Below are 18,704 nucleotides of genomic sequence, written 5' to 3' on the forward strand. Positions count from 1 at the left end.
TGCCAACAAAAAATAAGTGTGTCAATAAATAATTTACGTTGGGTTGTACCAGTGGGCAACGTGGGTATGCAATATTGACCTTGTAAACAGTACAGCGTGTTTATGGTCATGGGCTCTGACTGTGTATATTGAAGCAATAGACTATGGATGAATAAAACTCCAAACTAACAAGCCCTACTCACAGGCCACCCATGTCTGGAAGCTTCCCTCGAGCAAAGCGCCAAAGCCAGAGTGTGGTATTAGGATTCCACCTGAAGCAGTGATCACATTCCAGTTCACCATCCCCGAGTCTGTCTTCAGAATTCATAAACATGACCATGAAAGTAAAAACACCCAATCTCCATTTATATTCTGTATTCCAGGTATTAGCAATAGCCCTGAGAACAATGTAATCCAGAGCGCAGTGATGCCCAAAGGCTAACAAGGCAATTGCTTGCCTTTATCTCCATCTGAACCACCACCAACACCGTCCAGTCAGCACACACCTTCTCTCCCCGACTAACCAAGGGGCATCCTCTACCCTCAAACCCCCCCTCTCCAATCTCCATTCTCCCCCCAGCTATCTGACTATCACGCGCATATTTTAGGGTTTTTAAATTTTAACTATGCAGGCCTCATGAGAGAAACGAGAGCTGACCGAGTGCAGTCTTCTGGGAATTCACAGAGTTAAGATATTCGGCATAGCCCCGTTAGTATGTCATTATCCCCTAAATCTCAGGGCGAGCCACCTGCTAATTAATTGAATTATATCAATACGTCACAATGAGAGAAGGAAGGCCGGAGGTTATAAGTGGATAGCGAGAGAGGGGGGAATAAAAAATAAATGGAAAAGACAAGGGAGGAGGGGAATGGGGAAGGATAGAGTAACCCCCTGGGTATTGTGGCTTAAGGCAACCTTTCCTCTGGGCTAAGGATCTGCGGTGCATGTCATTAGATGGGGGAAGGTGTTCCGTTTAATATATTGCTGTTATGTCTCGCTGTCCATGATCTATGTTAGAAGGAAGAACTGCTCAAATAAAAACCACAACCCGAACACACTAAATTAAGATTTATTTGAGCGTGCAGGTGGGAATATATTCAACGACGGACAAGGTTGGTTTGTGGAATATGTAAATGTATTAATGTTTTGCTATGCGACCATAACTTCATCTTTTATTATGATCGACAGAACCAGTTAGAGCTGTCTGTCCATTGGAAGTTTCTAGAGGCAAGGGTGTACTTTAGGCATGGTCTGTTTGAGATTGAAACCCACGGACAGAGTACGATTAAACGATTGTAGCACGGTGAAGTGGGCTTGATAAACGATTGATTTGCCTTGGTATGGGTGAGTTGTTCTTCTTGCAAATAGGATACCCTGGGATGAATGCCACCGGGCACCGAGCATATCAATTATAAAAGACGGTGCATGTATGCAGGGTGTATTCAATGTCTGGTGAGGGCAAGAGACAGCATGCGGGAGAGGCGGGGCTTTCACCACATGAAAACACTGTGACAGGGGGAAAGGAAAAGGGATGGAGAAGGAAACAGGTGGGAATTAAGAGGCAAACACACTGTGATAGAGAATGACGGGGAAAGAGAGAGAGGAAGAAGGGGGAGAGAGAGAGCGAGGGAGAGAGGGAGAGAGAGAGAGCGGGAGAGAGAGAGAGAGAGAGAGAGAGAGGGAGGGAGAGAAACGAAGGCAAGATAGGATTTAAAGAGGCAAACAAGTTGTCGTGACAATGTGAGGGAGATGGGGGGAAGGGGGACGTGAGGCGGGGGGGGGGGGGGGGGGGGGGGTGTAGAGCTTTTTACTCTCTCTCCCACTCCAGGCAGTGTTCCAGTTGGTATTCCGTTCATGAGCTGGAACAGGGGAAGGAGCTTCACTCCCTCTGTCTCCAGCCCAGAGATGGATGGAAAATCAGCCTGCTATAAATCGAAACATTGCAGTACATCGAGAAGCCAATTCACGGTGACTTTCTCTTCTCTGACGCTGTCGTATATGCGAGTACACAGTCGAACGACGAAACACGCACTGTAGTCAGGTTTGGACGGACTCTAGGTCATGATGGAATGTTGAAATGCCCTCTGTATAGTTTATGAGGAGGGGTAAGCAATGAATCAGCCTCGGTGTATCACATAATGAAATGCACAACATACTTCAGGGTTTTTCAAATGAAGGCATGTGTTGTGGAGTAATTTAGCAAAAAAAAATCTTTGAGACAAAGTGTATTGATTGAAATATCAATTAAACAAACACAAATGCCTCCCCATGGAAGGTGGGTGAGTGTATGAGTGTGGGAATGTAAACAAGCCCATCTAAGGAACTGGGAACACACACAATAACTTTTCTTTTTTTGGGGGGGAATCCAAGAAGCATCTGTCCATCTCTCGCACTCTCGCTCCCTCCCGCTTCTCTATCTTTCCCTCGGTGATCTCTCCAGTTCAAAGCACACGCGGCAAACACATAGGGACTTTAATCTTGCAAGCATGCTACAAAGTCGACCTCGGGGGAAGTTTGATTGAGGTGTTCAAAACTCGGGCGAAAGCTGGACTGATATAATCAAACCGGGCGATGACTTTCGCATTCCACACACACCTCCCATGACCCGAGGATACACATGGAAATGAGGCTACACTACAGGTGGAGGAGGAGAGAGGAGAACAAGCAAAGGAAGCCACAGGGATGGGAAGTAAAGAGGGTGCAAAAAGGTATGTGGGAGAGAGAGAGGGTGCGGGGCACTTCTTTCACTCACTCTTCGTAACTGTTGTTCTGTTTTGATCATGCGTTGGATCTCGCAGACAGACAGTGAACACGGAAACTTCTTTGTTCACACTGGGGCTCGTATTAGTTCTGCAAATCTTTCAAACTTAAGGGGTGCGTGACGCAACATTTCTGCATAGCGTTCAGCGAATCATATTTTGTAGATGAAGTGTTTGAATTAGGAGGAACCACCAGCCAGAGTCACTTCGTAGGCTGTTTGCTCAAATTCCTTCATCACACCAGGATGAAATCGCCTGCTTCGGCTCACTCCTTTCGCTTTGTCTCAGTAACTATGATAACTAGGAACAAAGCTATTTGACACATATCCTTTGTTTTGTTACATAAATGCTCCTTTGAGTGCACAGCTCATTTCATCTTCTCCCATCTTGAACAAGTGAGATGTGGTGTTCCAGGTTTCTCAACTTGCCGCTGGATTCATCAGTCATACAAGCAACACAATTATTTCTTCTTCTCAGTCAAAAATTCTACCTGCCAGAGTCGACTTATAGATGAATGACTTTTGCCTCCTTCGTGTTATCCTCCAGGAAATGTACCTCCTGTCTATTTCCCTACTCAATATGCGTATATCTTTGTTTTTATTCTTCAGGATAGAAATGCTATCAGGAGGTGAAGGATAGAGCCCACAAGTTTTTGCTTTAATAAGAAGCTTGCTGATTTAAAAGACTCCTTGATCTTATATTTTGCCCCTAACAGAATGACTGTTTGCCACATTGCAAGATCAAATGAAAATACTACTGAGTTCCAAGAGAAATTACTTCTTCATTTTTTATTTCGCTTAAATTTCTCGAATGAAAGGAAAATCGAAATTGAAGTTGGTACAGACCAAAGCGTTTAACACGGACATATCTGTAACAAGGCAGGTTATGTGTCCAGGAGATCATACTAAACTGGGCTGCCACTGTTCACTTACAGTCTATAATTGAATGGTAGGAGATGTGCTGTGCCTCCTTGAATTCCCATTATGGAGCTTTTTCTTTATGTCTGTGGTCGTTTGACCGTGTTTAGCGGTCAACCAAGGGGAGACCAGCCAAAGGTCCCATCAATTCTGATTATCGTCTCTGACCACATAGCGACCATGACCACCACTCAAGGCCAGACTCATTATTTTGAGAGGAAAGGAAAGGTGAAGGAGGGAAGAAGTGTCTCTGGACCATGCTTGCCTGCATAGGGACACGTTCTCGCTTCGCTGAGTCAGTGTCTACAGAGGCAAAAGGAAATATGTTTCGGTTTTGAACAGCACAAGAGATGGATCAGAGACCACTGGGACCTTGGGCCGAGAGAGAGAATACAGTGAGGGTGAGCAAAGAGAGAGAGAGAGACAGGGAGGGAGGGAGGGAGGGAGAGAGAGAAAGGGAGGGAGGGAGGGATGGAAGGGAAAACAAGATTGTATCTGTTCTGTGAACGTATAAACCGGCAGGGAGGAGACATTGGTCGTTTTAAAGCCAGTGAGGTAAGGGTGAGACTTCCAAGGTTTCTGTTGTAAATGGTGATGTAATGCGAGAATGAAAAACAGAGGATCAAACACACAACCTTATCGCTGATGTTCACAACTACAGTGTATTCAAATAAGACATGTTTACCGTCTGCTCCAAGTAAGATAGCAATAAAAAATTCATGTTTTGGTCAAATGCAGACAACTCTATGAAAATGGCAATTTCCGTCATTGAAGGGTACCCCAGACCCGCATTCTTGAAATATGGTGTGAGTTTGCTTTCATTCTATCTGTCACACTTCCATCTCCCTATGTTCTTCCGTGCTGATAGGCACTGCATTCAGTCGTTTTATCCACAGACCAGGAGACATTCCTTCAACAACCTTTTTTACATATACTTAAATTGGATTAGAATGCTACAGCAGATAGACTTAAATACATGCCCGCTCTTTTTCTCCACTGCCCCATCCTCACCTTCTCTCCTCTTTTCCAACCCTCTATACATCGGGAATGCTCTGCAGTTCCAAATACGAATGTCACATCAGTTCAGTCTTTGCAACTGTCTCTTCAGAAAAGGGAAGAAAGAAAGAAATAAAGAAAGAAAAAAGGACCAAAAATGAAAATGACGATTTCTTTCTCTTCAAACCGCAGCTGTCGAATGCAATCTACTTCTACATTCCACCTCATCAGTTTCTCTATTTAACAATTTGTGCACAGACGAGAACAAAGAAAAAAAAAGCCTGCAGACTGGAGAGAATGAATCGCCCTCTGCCTATTCAAACATTGAATATTAATGGGCGATGGGAGGGAGCGAGAGGCCTAGGTGAGCGCACAATCATGGCCCTTCTCACTTAAAAGCACATGGCCATTAATTGTCATCCAATTTTCATCATCCGATAATGTGTTTGCACCTCCCCATCCATTTCTCCCAGCCACCACTGGCAGCTAGAAATGCCCTGAATATGGAATCGAAATATGCATAGATACCCTCATAAATGCATGTACCTGTACCAACCGCAAAGGGCTGACGATTATCAAAGGAAATGTTGAAAACAATGTGGTTCCAATCATTTTCTGAGTGTCTGGCGGAGGACCGCATAGAATTACCACCTTCAGAAATCCTCCCCATCAAACCTTGAGATAACGTTATCAAAGAGCAACATAATGATGTTCTCCTGGTCACGGAGTATAGATCTGACTACATCTTGCTCGCTTCTGGGTGGTGTCACTCGGTTTTTCAGACCTAGCGGGGTCAAGCGCAAGAGTGGCTGCCGTCTGGATTGGATTGTTGGGGCGGAGATAGTAGCCACAATCTCATCCTGTTAAGAACAATACGTTGACTCGACACAGAATATTACTCTCAACCTACAAAAAAACACCCTCTCTTTATCTCTGAGGTAATGTTGTCTGTGCATGGGAATGCAAGTAGAGTACAATGAAGGGAGAAGTTTAAAAAACCGGGTTGATACAACAGCGTCATTGAGTTTCAGTTCAAGGGAGGCCTTCAAGCGGAAGATTATACAAAGGGCATTACAGTAGATTGGGGGACACTGAGTGGGCTGTTCTGAGTTTGAGTGTGACTGGATCCCGATTCATCAAGGCAGATGACTAATATGTCGTCACATGGAGTGTGAAAGGGCTCTCGATCGTGATTGTCTTGGTGCAGGCAAGGGTGTGGGTGTACAACTAGCAGAGGTGATACGAGAAGGTGGTACATTTCCAATGAATTGAAGCAATTGCATAAATCCATTTCAGCTGTTTGGTATTACTATTTGGTGGATTAGGTGCTAAATTAGTTTGAGCTAGTGTGACCATAATAAGACTCTGTGTCTGAGCATTGCACATGGAAATTATTCATTTTTTCTCTTGGTTGACTGCAACTCCCTTCCTGTACACCCCCTCACTCTTCTATACAGTCTACACTACCTCCATCCTCTATACACTCCCTTCCTCTTCAATACACAACTTTCCGATACACAACTCTTCTATACACTCCTTTGTTCTTGTATGCATAGTCTTTCTTGGCATATATCGTCCCCTTCGTCTAAGCTATACTGAAACGCTATATCCGTGAGAAGAAACCAGAACCCCTTCACCTCTTTCCTAATAAGCTCTGATTGTCAATGTGTGTCATCGTACACAATGAAAGCTACCATTTGAAAGCAACTTGGTACACACAACATCACATCTAATTGTGATTTGGAAAGACAGGTCATGACACGTTGAAAAGTTCAGCCGGAAGCTGGGAAGTTTTCACTTTTCAAATAGAAGTTTGATGTCTGAGTGTTTGTTTCAAGTATTTGACAGTGATACTTGCAAGGTTTTTTAATGCCAATGTGGATTTAACTTTGTACTCTCAGTGGACTAGCCCTACAGGCTAAAGCAAAATTAGAGGTAACAAATCAATACTTCTTTCCCAAGTGAATAACAGATTGTGGATCAAGTATCTCAAGAAACATATTATGATCCTGATTGTATGAGCCTAGAATTCAATACAGCTATCTGTTGATACTATAAAACAACCAAACAATATGCTTTTAAGAACCATAATGTGTGATGATGAAGAGGCATAAAACGTTATTTAGTATTCATTGTAGGCTTTCGTCAATCATTGAAATATTTTCTCTAAAACCTATTCAGGAAATAAGAAAGAATGTACAGTAATCAATTTGTTCCAATGGTTAGTTACGTTCGCACATTTCAAGCGTCTGCAATGCATTGTGCTTTTGTTCTTCACTCTGTAAGAAACCATGAACTTAATCGGAACAAACCTTCAAATCCAGGACTTAGGGCATGTGATGTGCTCGAGAGGCTTCTATTCTGTCATTGTCATATCATTCTTAAAATTGTAAATTTTTGTAAAAATAATTGTACGGTCCCATCTCAGACTTAAAAAGGCTTAACTTGGTAACTTTAACAAACTTAAAGTTACTTTGGGAAAGTACTGTATATGACTCCAGTAAGTCACATAGGCAGTGCTCATCAATATGCTGTGTAGAACTGGGCTATATAGTGACGTACTGTGTACTTCTCTGTTTTGTTAATTCGTAGGTGTGTCGTGACAGCTATTGTGGTGGAAATTTGGAATACAGTTATAATGTGTGTGTTTTATATGTGAGGAATGTGTTTTAATGGAAGTCTAAAGTTGGTTAAGAAGCTTGATACAATGAATGTTGAATCAACTCCATTTGGTAGAGATGCCATTTGCAGTTTATGACACCTGGGGAGGATGAGACAGCTGGTCTGGAGACAATGTGGATTCAATTGTATTGTTATTGTGATCTGAGGGAGCAGTTTAAGATAGATGAACTGATCAAGCTGCTCTGACCCTTCCTGTTGCATGGGTGGTGTTAATTAAATACTTGTTTGAAGATGCCCACACAAAGGACAGTTGACCATTTGACTGGTGAACTCCTGTGGCTTTAGTATCTACTGATTTGGGGAGAGATGCCACATTAAAGAACTGTGGGACACTTGGTATGGAGTCAAACTGTCACTGAGCAGTGCTGACCAATCACAGAGTTTGCTACATGGATGGATTGACCATCAGAAGAACCATTTGATCTAAAGTTTATATAAGGCAGGGTTTTAGGGTTGTTCTTCATCACTCTTGCGAACGACCTGTGGCTAGCACCTCCTTCGTTATGACTGATCACAAAGTACTTTGTTAATTCTTGATTTGTACAAGCAAAATAAATTTATTGAAACCGCCATCTCTTGACTATTCAAATCTACACAGTGCCACTAGAATTCTGCCATTACACTATCTACCCGCACTGTACAGCTGACCACCACAAAGAACATTATTGCATACAGATAAACAGTCAAGATAATGACGTAAGTAAAGAAGGCCTGTTTATATTCCAAGGCCAAATACAAACACACACTGAATCAGGGAAGGACAGAAAGTAAAAAGTGATCCAAATCACCCCAGGCGGGACACACACACACACACATACACACACACATACACACCAGGATCCTTCATCCTGCTGTAACTCCTCCTAATCAGCCTGCATCCTCATTGGGTATGTGCTGAGAGTCGCCAAAGTGTGTGACTCCCCCCGCAACGCACCAGCACCTGAGTGAATTAATATCACCTGTCACAACTACCAACACACTCCTTCTCTCCCTCCCTGCCGGAGAGGAGCTCTGCGTTCCCCCCCGCCACCCCCAGCACCCTACGTACACTCCCCTCTCTCCACCCTTCAACTCCGTCTGTCACAGATAGCTGGCTCCACCCTCCCAGGCGCTACCCCATCCCGTCAAACCACCTGCTGCTCCAAGCACCCATCAGCCCAACACATGCCTGCCTAACCCCCCCCCCACACACACACACACACTTACACCCCTATTTAATCTGTCACAGTCTGCATATTTCTCTTACACACACACACACACATACACACACACATACACCAAAAGCACTCACACCGAGAACGGGTTAGAGAACGTACACACCGATTTTACACCAAGGATCACACTGGTGCATGTTCGTCATCATTGCAGTCAATGAGAGAAAAAAGTGAGAAATCAACTAATCTTAAAATATTCAAAATAGAGAGATTATTTATTTACAATAAAAAGGGAAAGGCGCCCCCCAAAAATCCCTGAGGTTTGTAAATAGAATCGAAAAACTAAATAAATAACTACATGTCCACTTAGCTATCCTACTTACAGTATTCTCTTCAAATTTATACAAAATGTGTTACAAAAATGAAAAAAGTGTCCTTTATTTGTAGAATTATTCATTTAAAAACATTGCATAATTGGTTACATTTAACATAACTTTGTTTAACTGCGCACAAAAAAGAGTGGAGTGTCCATAGTGTTGTTCTATAACACTGTATTATCCAATACATAGAATGACGTCTGCAATAACAATAGCAGTTGTCCAATGTGTGGAGATGAGTCTCACAGTATGACTGTGTGACACAACCTGACTTCTCTAGGTGGACCACATACTCATTACTGTGGTGCTTGTGTCTCTCTCCCCAATTGTCTCTGTGACTTCCATTTTAGCTGTCACCGCTAGAAAGCCCAGGCATGGATGGTGCTAATGAGCAGCTTGGAATATTCACCGGAGCACGTTGCCGCCACACAAACCTAAAACCTGTCAGGAAAGTACTCAGAAGTTTGTTGGTAAGCATCTGAAAAGTAACAGGTCTGACATGTTTACTTTTGAGGTGTACTTTTAATTCCTTGTTAATTTCTGTTTGCAAATAAATGTTTTTAGCACATTCGGAACCAGACTAGGTTGTCCTGCGTTGAGTTTGCAATCCAATCAAACACATGCCGAGCACACACAACTTTTGTAATTATTTGTAGCTAAATATTTTGCAATTTTAATTGTTTCCTTGAATATGATCTTCCAATTAGTGTTGAAATAGAAACTGCATGTGCACTGCTGTTTAAACCACAACTGTATCTGGCCAGTACTGACTTAGTCCTCAACCAGGTTGTTTGTAAACAATATATCCAGCCATCAGATATCAGTATGGTTTGGTGTTGGATGTGAGCTGCAGCCTGGGGCAGCTGTATTGGTGTGATATTGCAGAGAAGACAACATCCTGGTACCACACGTAGCAGGTGAGAAGAGGGGGACTTGCTTATGCTTGTGTCTTTGCTTGCGATGCTGGTTTGGACTGATAGGTATCTTGTACCTTGTATCTTGTACCTTGACAAAATGGTTGTGGTACTACAGATAGTTTTATACATTTCTATTTTACTAGAACCTGTTTAATTGGATGGTACTCTGTTGTTTGTTCTTTACAATAATGCTGATATTGTATATGAAATATTCTTACGGATTCTATGGATCATTGTATGAGGAAATTAAACGAAATTAAACGAAGAAACAGATTGAATAATGAATAGAAAGTGGACTCTGTTGAAGCATTTCAAGGGGACCTTTAAGGGCATCGACTCTCACCTTATTTCACACTTCATGGATTCTTTTTCACTCTCCGTTCAAATGGTTGCTGTTTTTTCACAACAACATTTCTAAAGGAACTCGATCTCAATGCAATTTCAGAAGCGAGAACCTTTTCACTGTCAAGCATGCTGTGGGACCAATCAACATACACATACACACACACACATACACACACACACGCACACACACGCACACACACACGCACACACAAACACACGCACACGGCACGTGCCACACACTGTCCCCCCTGCTCTGCACTATTGATTGTTTGTATCTTTACCATAAAGCTACATATTATAGAGGCTTTGAATTCATGAAAGACGGATCTGTGTCCACAGTGTGTGTGCATATGCATATGAGAGCAAAATGATTCAGTACTCAGTATACACTGCAACAGAAAAGCAGCTGTACCAACACACCAAGACTATTTGCTGCATGATACCTCCCGTGCTATTAGGACCAAACACCCTCTTATGTAATGTGTTGCGAGTGGGGGTGGGGGGGTGGGGGGGATGTATTAAAGTCCGACCATTGCACATACAAGGCAGGGTAATCGCTCTGAGCTGTAAAAGCTGTACAAGACAGTGAAACCTCTATGACTGAATTATTGGTAGGCCAATCCATTAGTGAAATAAATGGCCACTGTGTTGAACATGGCCTTATTATTATTCATACAGTGTTGTGTGGTAAAGTAGCCTCTCTTTATCTCTCGTCCACCATTCCCCGTCTCTGCCCCTTTTTCTGTGGCTATTTTAAATGCTTTTTCCTGTTTACTCCCCCTCCCCCCCCCCCCCTTTCTGCCTCTTCACAATCTCCTCACTTTCTTCCTTTCAATGTTTCCCTCTGTCTCTCTTTTTCGATCTGTTTCTCTGTCTCTCACGGCCTCTCGTTCTCACGGCCTGTCTCTTTCCCTCTCCCCCCGCTACTGTTTTCCTCAACTGTCCCCCGCCCCCACGTTCCCTCTCTGTGTCTCTCAGGAGGACCTGTGGAGGTGCATGGGCCCTGGCAGAGGAAGGACATAGAGTTTTTGGACTGGGGGTCCTCTCTCAAACGGATCCGCAAAAGGTCGTGGGGAATGAATCCGCCTAACCTTCCCCGGAAAAGGCGGTGGAGCAAAACGTGTACAAACGCTCACGCACACACGCACACACACACGCACACACACACACGCACACACACACATTAGGCGAGGGCCAAACCACAACACACAGCTGTTGATGCGTGCCCTGAGCCCCACTGACGCTGTATTCCTGTGGTGGGAATGAGCTCATTAACATCCATTCTGTTCGAACACGTTATCAGTATAAAACGTATTGTTCTGATGTCTAAGAGTTTGAGCATTCTGTCTCTTTCATTTCACAGTCCTAACCCAGAGATACATCCATTCACTAGTCCAACTGTTATTACTGTTATTACTATTACTATCACCACTACAATGAGTCTGATGCAATGGGTAATGTAAAGGGTTAACGCAAGGTGCACCGTACTTTTAGTGTGTGTTCTTAATTTGTCTACCTGTCACAAGCGTCATTGGAAACAAGAGTGCGTCTGTATTTATATCTTTGGGCTCTCTGGCTCCATTACAGAAACAGGTTATTGCTTTTTGATTGTATTTTTATTTCTCTTTCTTTTCATTTCCTCTTCCCCTCCCCCCCCCCCCCCCCTCACCCCCCACCACAACGATATTACACACCAAATAATCTTCCTCCCGTATGCCTTGTGCAGTTTGTCAGCGTTTGACTGATTGATCCTGAAGTAAATATCAATGTCATATTGCGTTGCTCTACTTGTAGCATACCTCTATTGTTTGGCTGCAATATATCACCATGGGAACCAGTAGCCCCCCCCCCCATGTTTCTCTTTCTTTCTCGCTCTCTGTCAATGAAGGTGTGCAACTGTGCAAGCTATTTCAATCATCTTTGAACAATTATGATCAGTTATCAAGAATGTTCACAAAAAGCTTTGAGCTCAGGATCAAGACTTTATGTATGGAAACACCATTCTATACAGAATTCCATTTAGGAGAAATCTATTTGTATAGAAAGCATTGTCATTGCTGTTTACTACATTGAGGCAATTGCTGTGAAATTCTGCCAGCAGAAAGTCAGGGACAGAAGAGATACAGACAGACAGACAGACAGACAGACATACAGACAGAGAGGTAAAAAGTAAACCACCCCAGAATACAATCCCATCCTGAGTTTATGCTTTTGAGTTTTCCAGATGAGATGGAAGAGAAGTTAAACCCCCAAGAAGGAGGGGGGGAATCATACAGGCACAAATTTAGAAGCCTGCAGAGATAAGAGAGATGGAGGGCTGCCCTCCACTTCCACAGCTGTGCTGGTGTGGAGCCAGCATGGAACCCATGACACAGAGGGCAGGGGTGTGGCGTGGAGAGGTCTCACGCTCAAAACCCGGGATGCCGGACATCACAGCCGCAGTCATTGCTCATGCCATCATGACGTAGCTGGTGTATGTGTGTATGCCAGGTGTAGCCTTGCGTGTGTCACAGTGGGGGGGGGGGGGGGGGTGCGGAGGAGACCGAAGATCTTTGGGATTACTGCAAGACAGGGACCCTGATCAAAGCCATTCCATGTATGTGTTTACCCTGACAGGCAGTTTGTTTTGATGGACTCAGATCTCCTGAAGGAACAAAAAATCCCGAGCAGCTCCCTGAGAACCTCGGCTCAGCAAGCGTCAGCGGGACTGGCAGGTGACAAACAGGGCGTAATCTCCATCCCTCATCCAGGGGGATGAAAGTCCACTTCTTTCATCGTCTCCAGCTCCCTCCAGTCAGATTATCCTTCGAGGATATTCACGTCTGTAAACAGCGGAGCTCAAAGGAAATATCGGTGCTTCAGAAACACCCTCAATCTATATTTGCTGGTGGCTGGGTGACAAACAAGCCTTAAGAATTGTTTACTTGATTGCACCCAGCGGTTGTACTTCAACGAGGAGGCTGTAATTTACAGATGGCAATTCCGAGCATGTGAAAAGAGGCAGGAACCATCTCCTTCAGCTGACGGATCATTAAATCTGGAGTGTGTGTGTGTGCGCCTTGGCCGAGAGCGCTCACAATGCCCATCAAATTAGACGTACTTGTTTTGCTCTTAATCCTCGGCATGTCCAAGCAAACGAGGCCTTGTTTTTTTGTCGCTACTATGAAGATTGCTCTCCAAGGGGGAAGAGCGCAGAGTAAGTCACTTATTTTTTATAAAGACCGGTTTGTAGTGTGTGTAAGTGTGTGTAGGTGAGTGTAAGTGTGTGTAAGTGTGTGTGTGTGTATGTGTTCGTGTTTGAGCATAATTTACACATATATAAAAGTGATAACAAGTGTGTGTGTGTGTGTGCTTGTTCATCTATCTTCAAGTGTCTATGTCCTCTTTTGGAGAACCATGCAGAAAGGCTAGCTCTGTGGCATGAGTTGCCCACATTAGCTGCTGACAATCACATGCTGTTGCCTTTCATTAGCAGCAATGACGGTGGATGCCCTGGACAGTCATCATCACCACTGAATGTTCCAAACTAAGATAGCCTTGTTACCATGACAGAAGACTCTCTCTCTCTCTCTCTCTCTCTCTCTCTCTCTCTCTCTCTTTTGATCCTTCTCTCAATAGAAGAGAAGGGAAAATAATGCCTTCCATTTCATGATTAGAAATGTTCAGCACCAAGTCCCGGCCTGTTCTCTGTACCTCTGTGGATATTGCTGTGCACTGCCTGACAAGTGTGTGTGTGTGTGTGCACATAACAGACAGACAGACAGACAGGTAGACAGACAGACAGGTAGACAGGCAGACAGGCAGACAGGTAGACAGGTACACAGACCGCATGCGCTTGCGCATGTGGAATGGAACCAGTGTGGTCATTCAGAAGCCGCATGTTTGAGCATCCTCTCCAGCTGTTGAAGTCTTATAATTGCCACAAGGAAAACAACTAGAGTTTGATCACACTCTTCAAGTGTTTCCCACAAGCACTTGGTGGAAAAGACATCTGGAAGGTATTCTATTCTTGTCGCTGGTGATTGGTGGTAACCCTAACATAAAAAAATAAATAAAATCCATCTTGCTTGTTTTCATAATGGTGTAGCAAGGCGACAAGAATGTCTTTACTTAGGTCATTGCTGAGACACATATTTGCAGAGAGAGCAAGAGAGAGAGAGAGAGAGAGAGAGAGAGAGAGAGAGAGAGAGAGAGAGAGAGAGAGACTAATAGCGACGAGAAGAGCAAATCTGGAATCACGGCATAGCTAAAAGGTTCCTCTGTCTCCTGTTCATTTATCCCTGTTGATTTTGCCCCCGAGATTGGAGTTGTAATTAAATCCCACGTGCCGGCATGGTGTTCAGGGTGGCTGTGTCGCTGTCCCTAGTGCTTGTCAATGCCAGCACCAGCCGAGGGGAGGACCCCTGGCATAATGCGTCTCTCAGCCTTCCCTTTTGTTGACACAAAAACACACTTTGAAAATCGCCTATTTTCAGGAACTGGGGTTTTGAATCGAGTCACACTTTTTAAGGCTGGTCGATCAACTAGGGCAACATTGGAAAGCAGAGGTGGTTCATTGAAACTCACAGACAGCAGTATGCCAAAGTAAGTAGTCCATGTATATTCAGCGTTGAGTAGTCTTGGCAACAAGGTATGTCGTTTCACTGAAACTGTACTGAATGGACTGTAGGATGGGCTGAGTCTGTAGCATTACACTTGCAACGCAAAGGAACCCAACATATCAGCCGTACAGGAGGTCTGCCTGTTCTCGCGGACCGAGTACTACTCAATGTGTCATGGATACACTGCTCAGATGACCTTGCGTTTAACCTAAGCAGTCAATCCATGTCTTGTGGATATCTATAGATACCCATGGCTTGCCACCTTCTCCAAAATGCTATGGGGATCCAATCACAAATGTGAGATTTATGATGACCACACTAGGAAGGCACATCTTAGCAACATTTTACGTTGTACGAGTTTATCCCCAAATACGTGCTGGGAATTCAAACATTGGCCTGCCTGTACATTATTTATGTGCTATAAATGCTTGTTTGACCTTGGTGATATCTACACTACTCCCATTTTCTGACATTTCCAAACGTATCTGGAGGATGATTACCAGAGGTCAAGTTTAATAAACACATGGGTACGGTTTTCTTTTCCGACTAACATGCTGTCATATGTGGGCGGCAACACCTGTCAACTTGTAGAAAGCTACCGTTTTAAAAGGTCCCTTTAAGGTATCATCACCTCCAATTAAATGAATTAACAGGTTTTGCTGCTGACAAAACCAAAATAAACGTGTTTCCCTTTGGGCGTTTACATCTTTACACCTACATACATACACAAATCGAATAGAAAAGAGTAGGTAATCACAGTGAACGCCTGCATATCCGTAGCTTGATTATCTCCCTCTTGGGAGTCAGGCCTTCTCCTGGACAGAAAAAACAAGCCTTGTGTTCGCCTGCAGCCTGCATGCTGAGAAGCCTGTCGAGCTCTCATTCGGACAATCGTGAACCAAACAAACCCCCAGCCGTATCACCTGCCAGGGAAAAACAGTCTCCTCCCCCCCCCCCCCCTCCACACACACACACACACACATGCTCACACACACACAAACAAAACTGTGTCATTCCAAAGCATTAGGCCTGCACACTTTTGTCAACTCCATTAGTGAGTTAGTCATCTATATTTTCCACTTTTCAGAACTAAACATTACAATAGAAAATGCCCATACACGTGTAGTCAAGCCAACCCCACTTAGGTTGGTGTGGTTTGTCTTAGTATTAGGACAGTGGTGTAGGAAGATGTAGTGGACATACTGTCAATTTACTCTCCTTACCATGCCCCCCCCCCCCCCCCCCACCCCCATGCACTGCTCACTTTATGGTGGGCGTACGGCAACCCCCTAAATGCCTCACTGTGGTGAATTTCTTATTTCATACCACACACTGCCTCCCTAACTCACAGCTTAATGAAGCGTTCCAGAATAGAACGCTGCAGAAGCAGTTGGTGACATCACCACCAGCTTTGGTCATGTGACTCAGATGGCTCAGTGCTACTTGCTGCAAACTTCTACCACGCAGCGAAAAAGTCTGAGGTACGATTGCCGCTTGGGGGCTGTTGGTTGTGTCGACTGGTGAATGTGATCATCTTGCATGTCTAATAAAGTATTCCTCTTCAAAAGCCTTTTTCTGGGCAGGCTTTAAGTGCAGGCTGGTTTTTCATTTGCATAACCATGCAATGTATGTACTCAGTATGGATTTACCACTCCTTATGCCTCAGGCGAAACCTTCCTTGAAACGGACGCTGCAATCATCATCGCATGTTAATAAATAACCCAGTCTCCAGAGATGAAATAGAAGCCACACTGTGGCATACAAAGTGTAGATTTGTTGTTGTCAGTGTTATAATTCGGTTTGTGATAATTATCTGTGTCCACTTGTATCAATCAATTACACACACTTAGCATTGCAATCAATTTTATTTTAGTGTTCAGTAGCCTAGTATGCTTGATTAATTACATAACTGGGAACTCTACTTGATTTATGTGGGATCTTTATTACCATTTTATTTATTTATTTGTTTGTTTTTAGAACAATGTGCCAATAATGAGTTGGAGTGTGTTATTGCCTAACTGAAGATTAATTTACTAATGTATCTGAGCTACGCCAATGTTGCAGAATGCCCTGTGGTGAAGTGAATTCATTAGGCCATTAATTGCTGAGTTGTGGATTGTACAATTACTTTTGAAAACTAGCAAAGCTATTACAAAATAAATTACAGCATGATTTAACTCTGTGAGAGCTGATTCAAATATTGCCACAAGAAAACACATAGTATATTACATAGCATGCCCATAGCATGCAACATAACATTTTGTAGTGGATTATGACATAACTATTGGACTGTTTAAAAAAACAAACATTTTATTACTATACGTCGGGTCTGTGTCTTTAAAACTTGAATCATTTTGATGAACAGAGACCCATAGAGAGTTTCATTAGGAAAACTGGCAACCATCTTAATAGAGGATACAAATCCAAGGGCTTGCTGGGGAGTCTTAGGCAGTCCAGTGTCTGTGACCACCCCAGTTCAGCACCATCAACCCAGGATAATGGTCTCCCATTGGTCCCTTATCCTCAAAGCACTTAGACACAAACAATGTGTAGGGATGTAGACAATGAAATAATCTGGTAGAAAATACATTTTGGAAAAAAAGATGGACTTTAAGACTGAAGCTTTTTGGTCACCTAACATCACCGCACACATAAAACAAGCGTCAGACTGTGGTAAAAACAATACCTTGTCAAACTGGTAAAAACATGTTTTTAACAAATGCGGTAAACTGTGAAATCCGTGAAAGGAAAAACTCTCATGCTGTTGGAAAATGTTAGTTTGAATTAATGAACAAGTGGTTTCTGGAAGCATTGATTCAGACACCTCTAATTAGAAATTGATTAAAGTCTTCAACAAACCACACCTGAATATGAATATGATGTTTCTGTATTTTGTCACAAGGAAGCTAATTGGTGACAACTGTTTTTTAACTCCTGTGAATCCCAAAATATACGTAAATTAACTGCCATTTTATTTACTGTTCAAATGTAACAGTCTCGAGAAATACGTTTGACTTCAGATCAAAATGATGCCACCACAGTACTCCAGATACACACGCACGCACACACACGCACACACACACGCACACACACACCTTGGCAAGCTTATCACTGCAGCCCTCTGATATGAGCACTTGCTGCAGAGGCGAGTGTGTGAGGTCTGTGTGGCCGCAGGAGAATACAGAGTGGACCCGACCAAGACACACACGGATAATCAGCACCACTAGGAGGATTAGGACCTGTCACTGCAGAGAGAGAGAGAGAGAGAGAGAGAGAGAGAGAGAGAGAGAGAGAGAGAGAGAGAGAGAGAAAAGAAGAGAAAGAGAGGCAGAAGTAGACGATAACATAGTAGACATGTAGTGTTGGTGAAAAAAAGAGAGCGAGAGAGAGAGAGAGATGGGAAAAAGGAGGTGGCTGCACAAAGGTGAAAATCAATACACGACAGAAATGTGTCAGCATGCCAAAACTCCTGGTGCCCACACCCGCCTGCCCCTCGCCAGCTCCATCTCAGCGTTTCACCGCAAATCATTCCTGTAGTTTGCGCTCCATTACCTCTTAGTTTCACCTCCCTTGGTGACACACACAGAGACTCTTCTGCCTTCCCCTACTCTTCCCCCTACCGTCCTCTAATCCCTCTCTCCTTCTCTCCTCAGATGGGTGATATTGACCTGTTCATCGCTACCCTGTCTGGGGCCAGCCCAGGCTAGCATGGGGCAGTGGTGGGGGGGGGGGGTCGATCAGGAGAAGATGTTCACCAATGACTGAATGAAGGAGCATGACGCATCACTTCCTCCCCAGTTCCAGGAACAGTGGAGGCGAGGTGATCGCAGGGGGGCCCTGAGGGGCTCTGGTGGTATTTTTGGCACCCTGGGAATTAAGACGCGGCGCAAAACATTGATCCAGTGACACTTAAGAGCCCATTGATCTTCTGCAGTCCAACGTTAAGGGTGTCTGGTGTGGAGGCCTGAACTCTAGC

This window comes from Osmerus mordax, chromosome 23, assembly GCF_038355195.1.
Source record: "Osmerus mordax isolate fOsmMor3 chromosome 23, fOsmMor3.pri, whole genome shotgun sequence".
NCBI lineage: Eukaryota > Metazoa > Chordata > Actinopteri > Osmeriformes > Osmeridae > Osmerus > Osmerus mordax.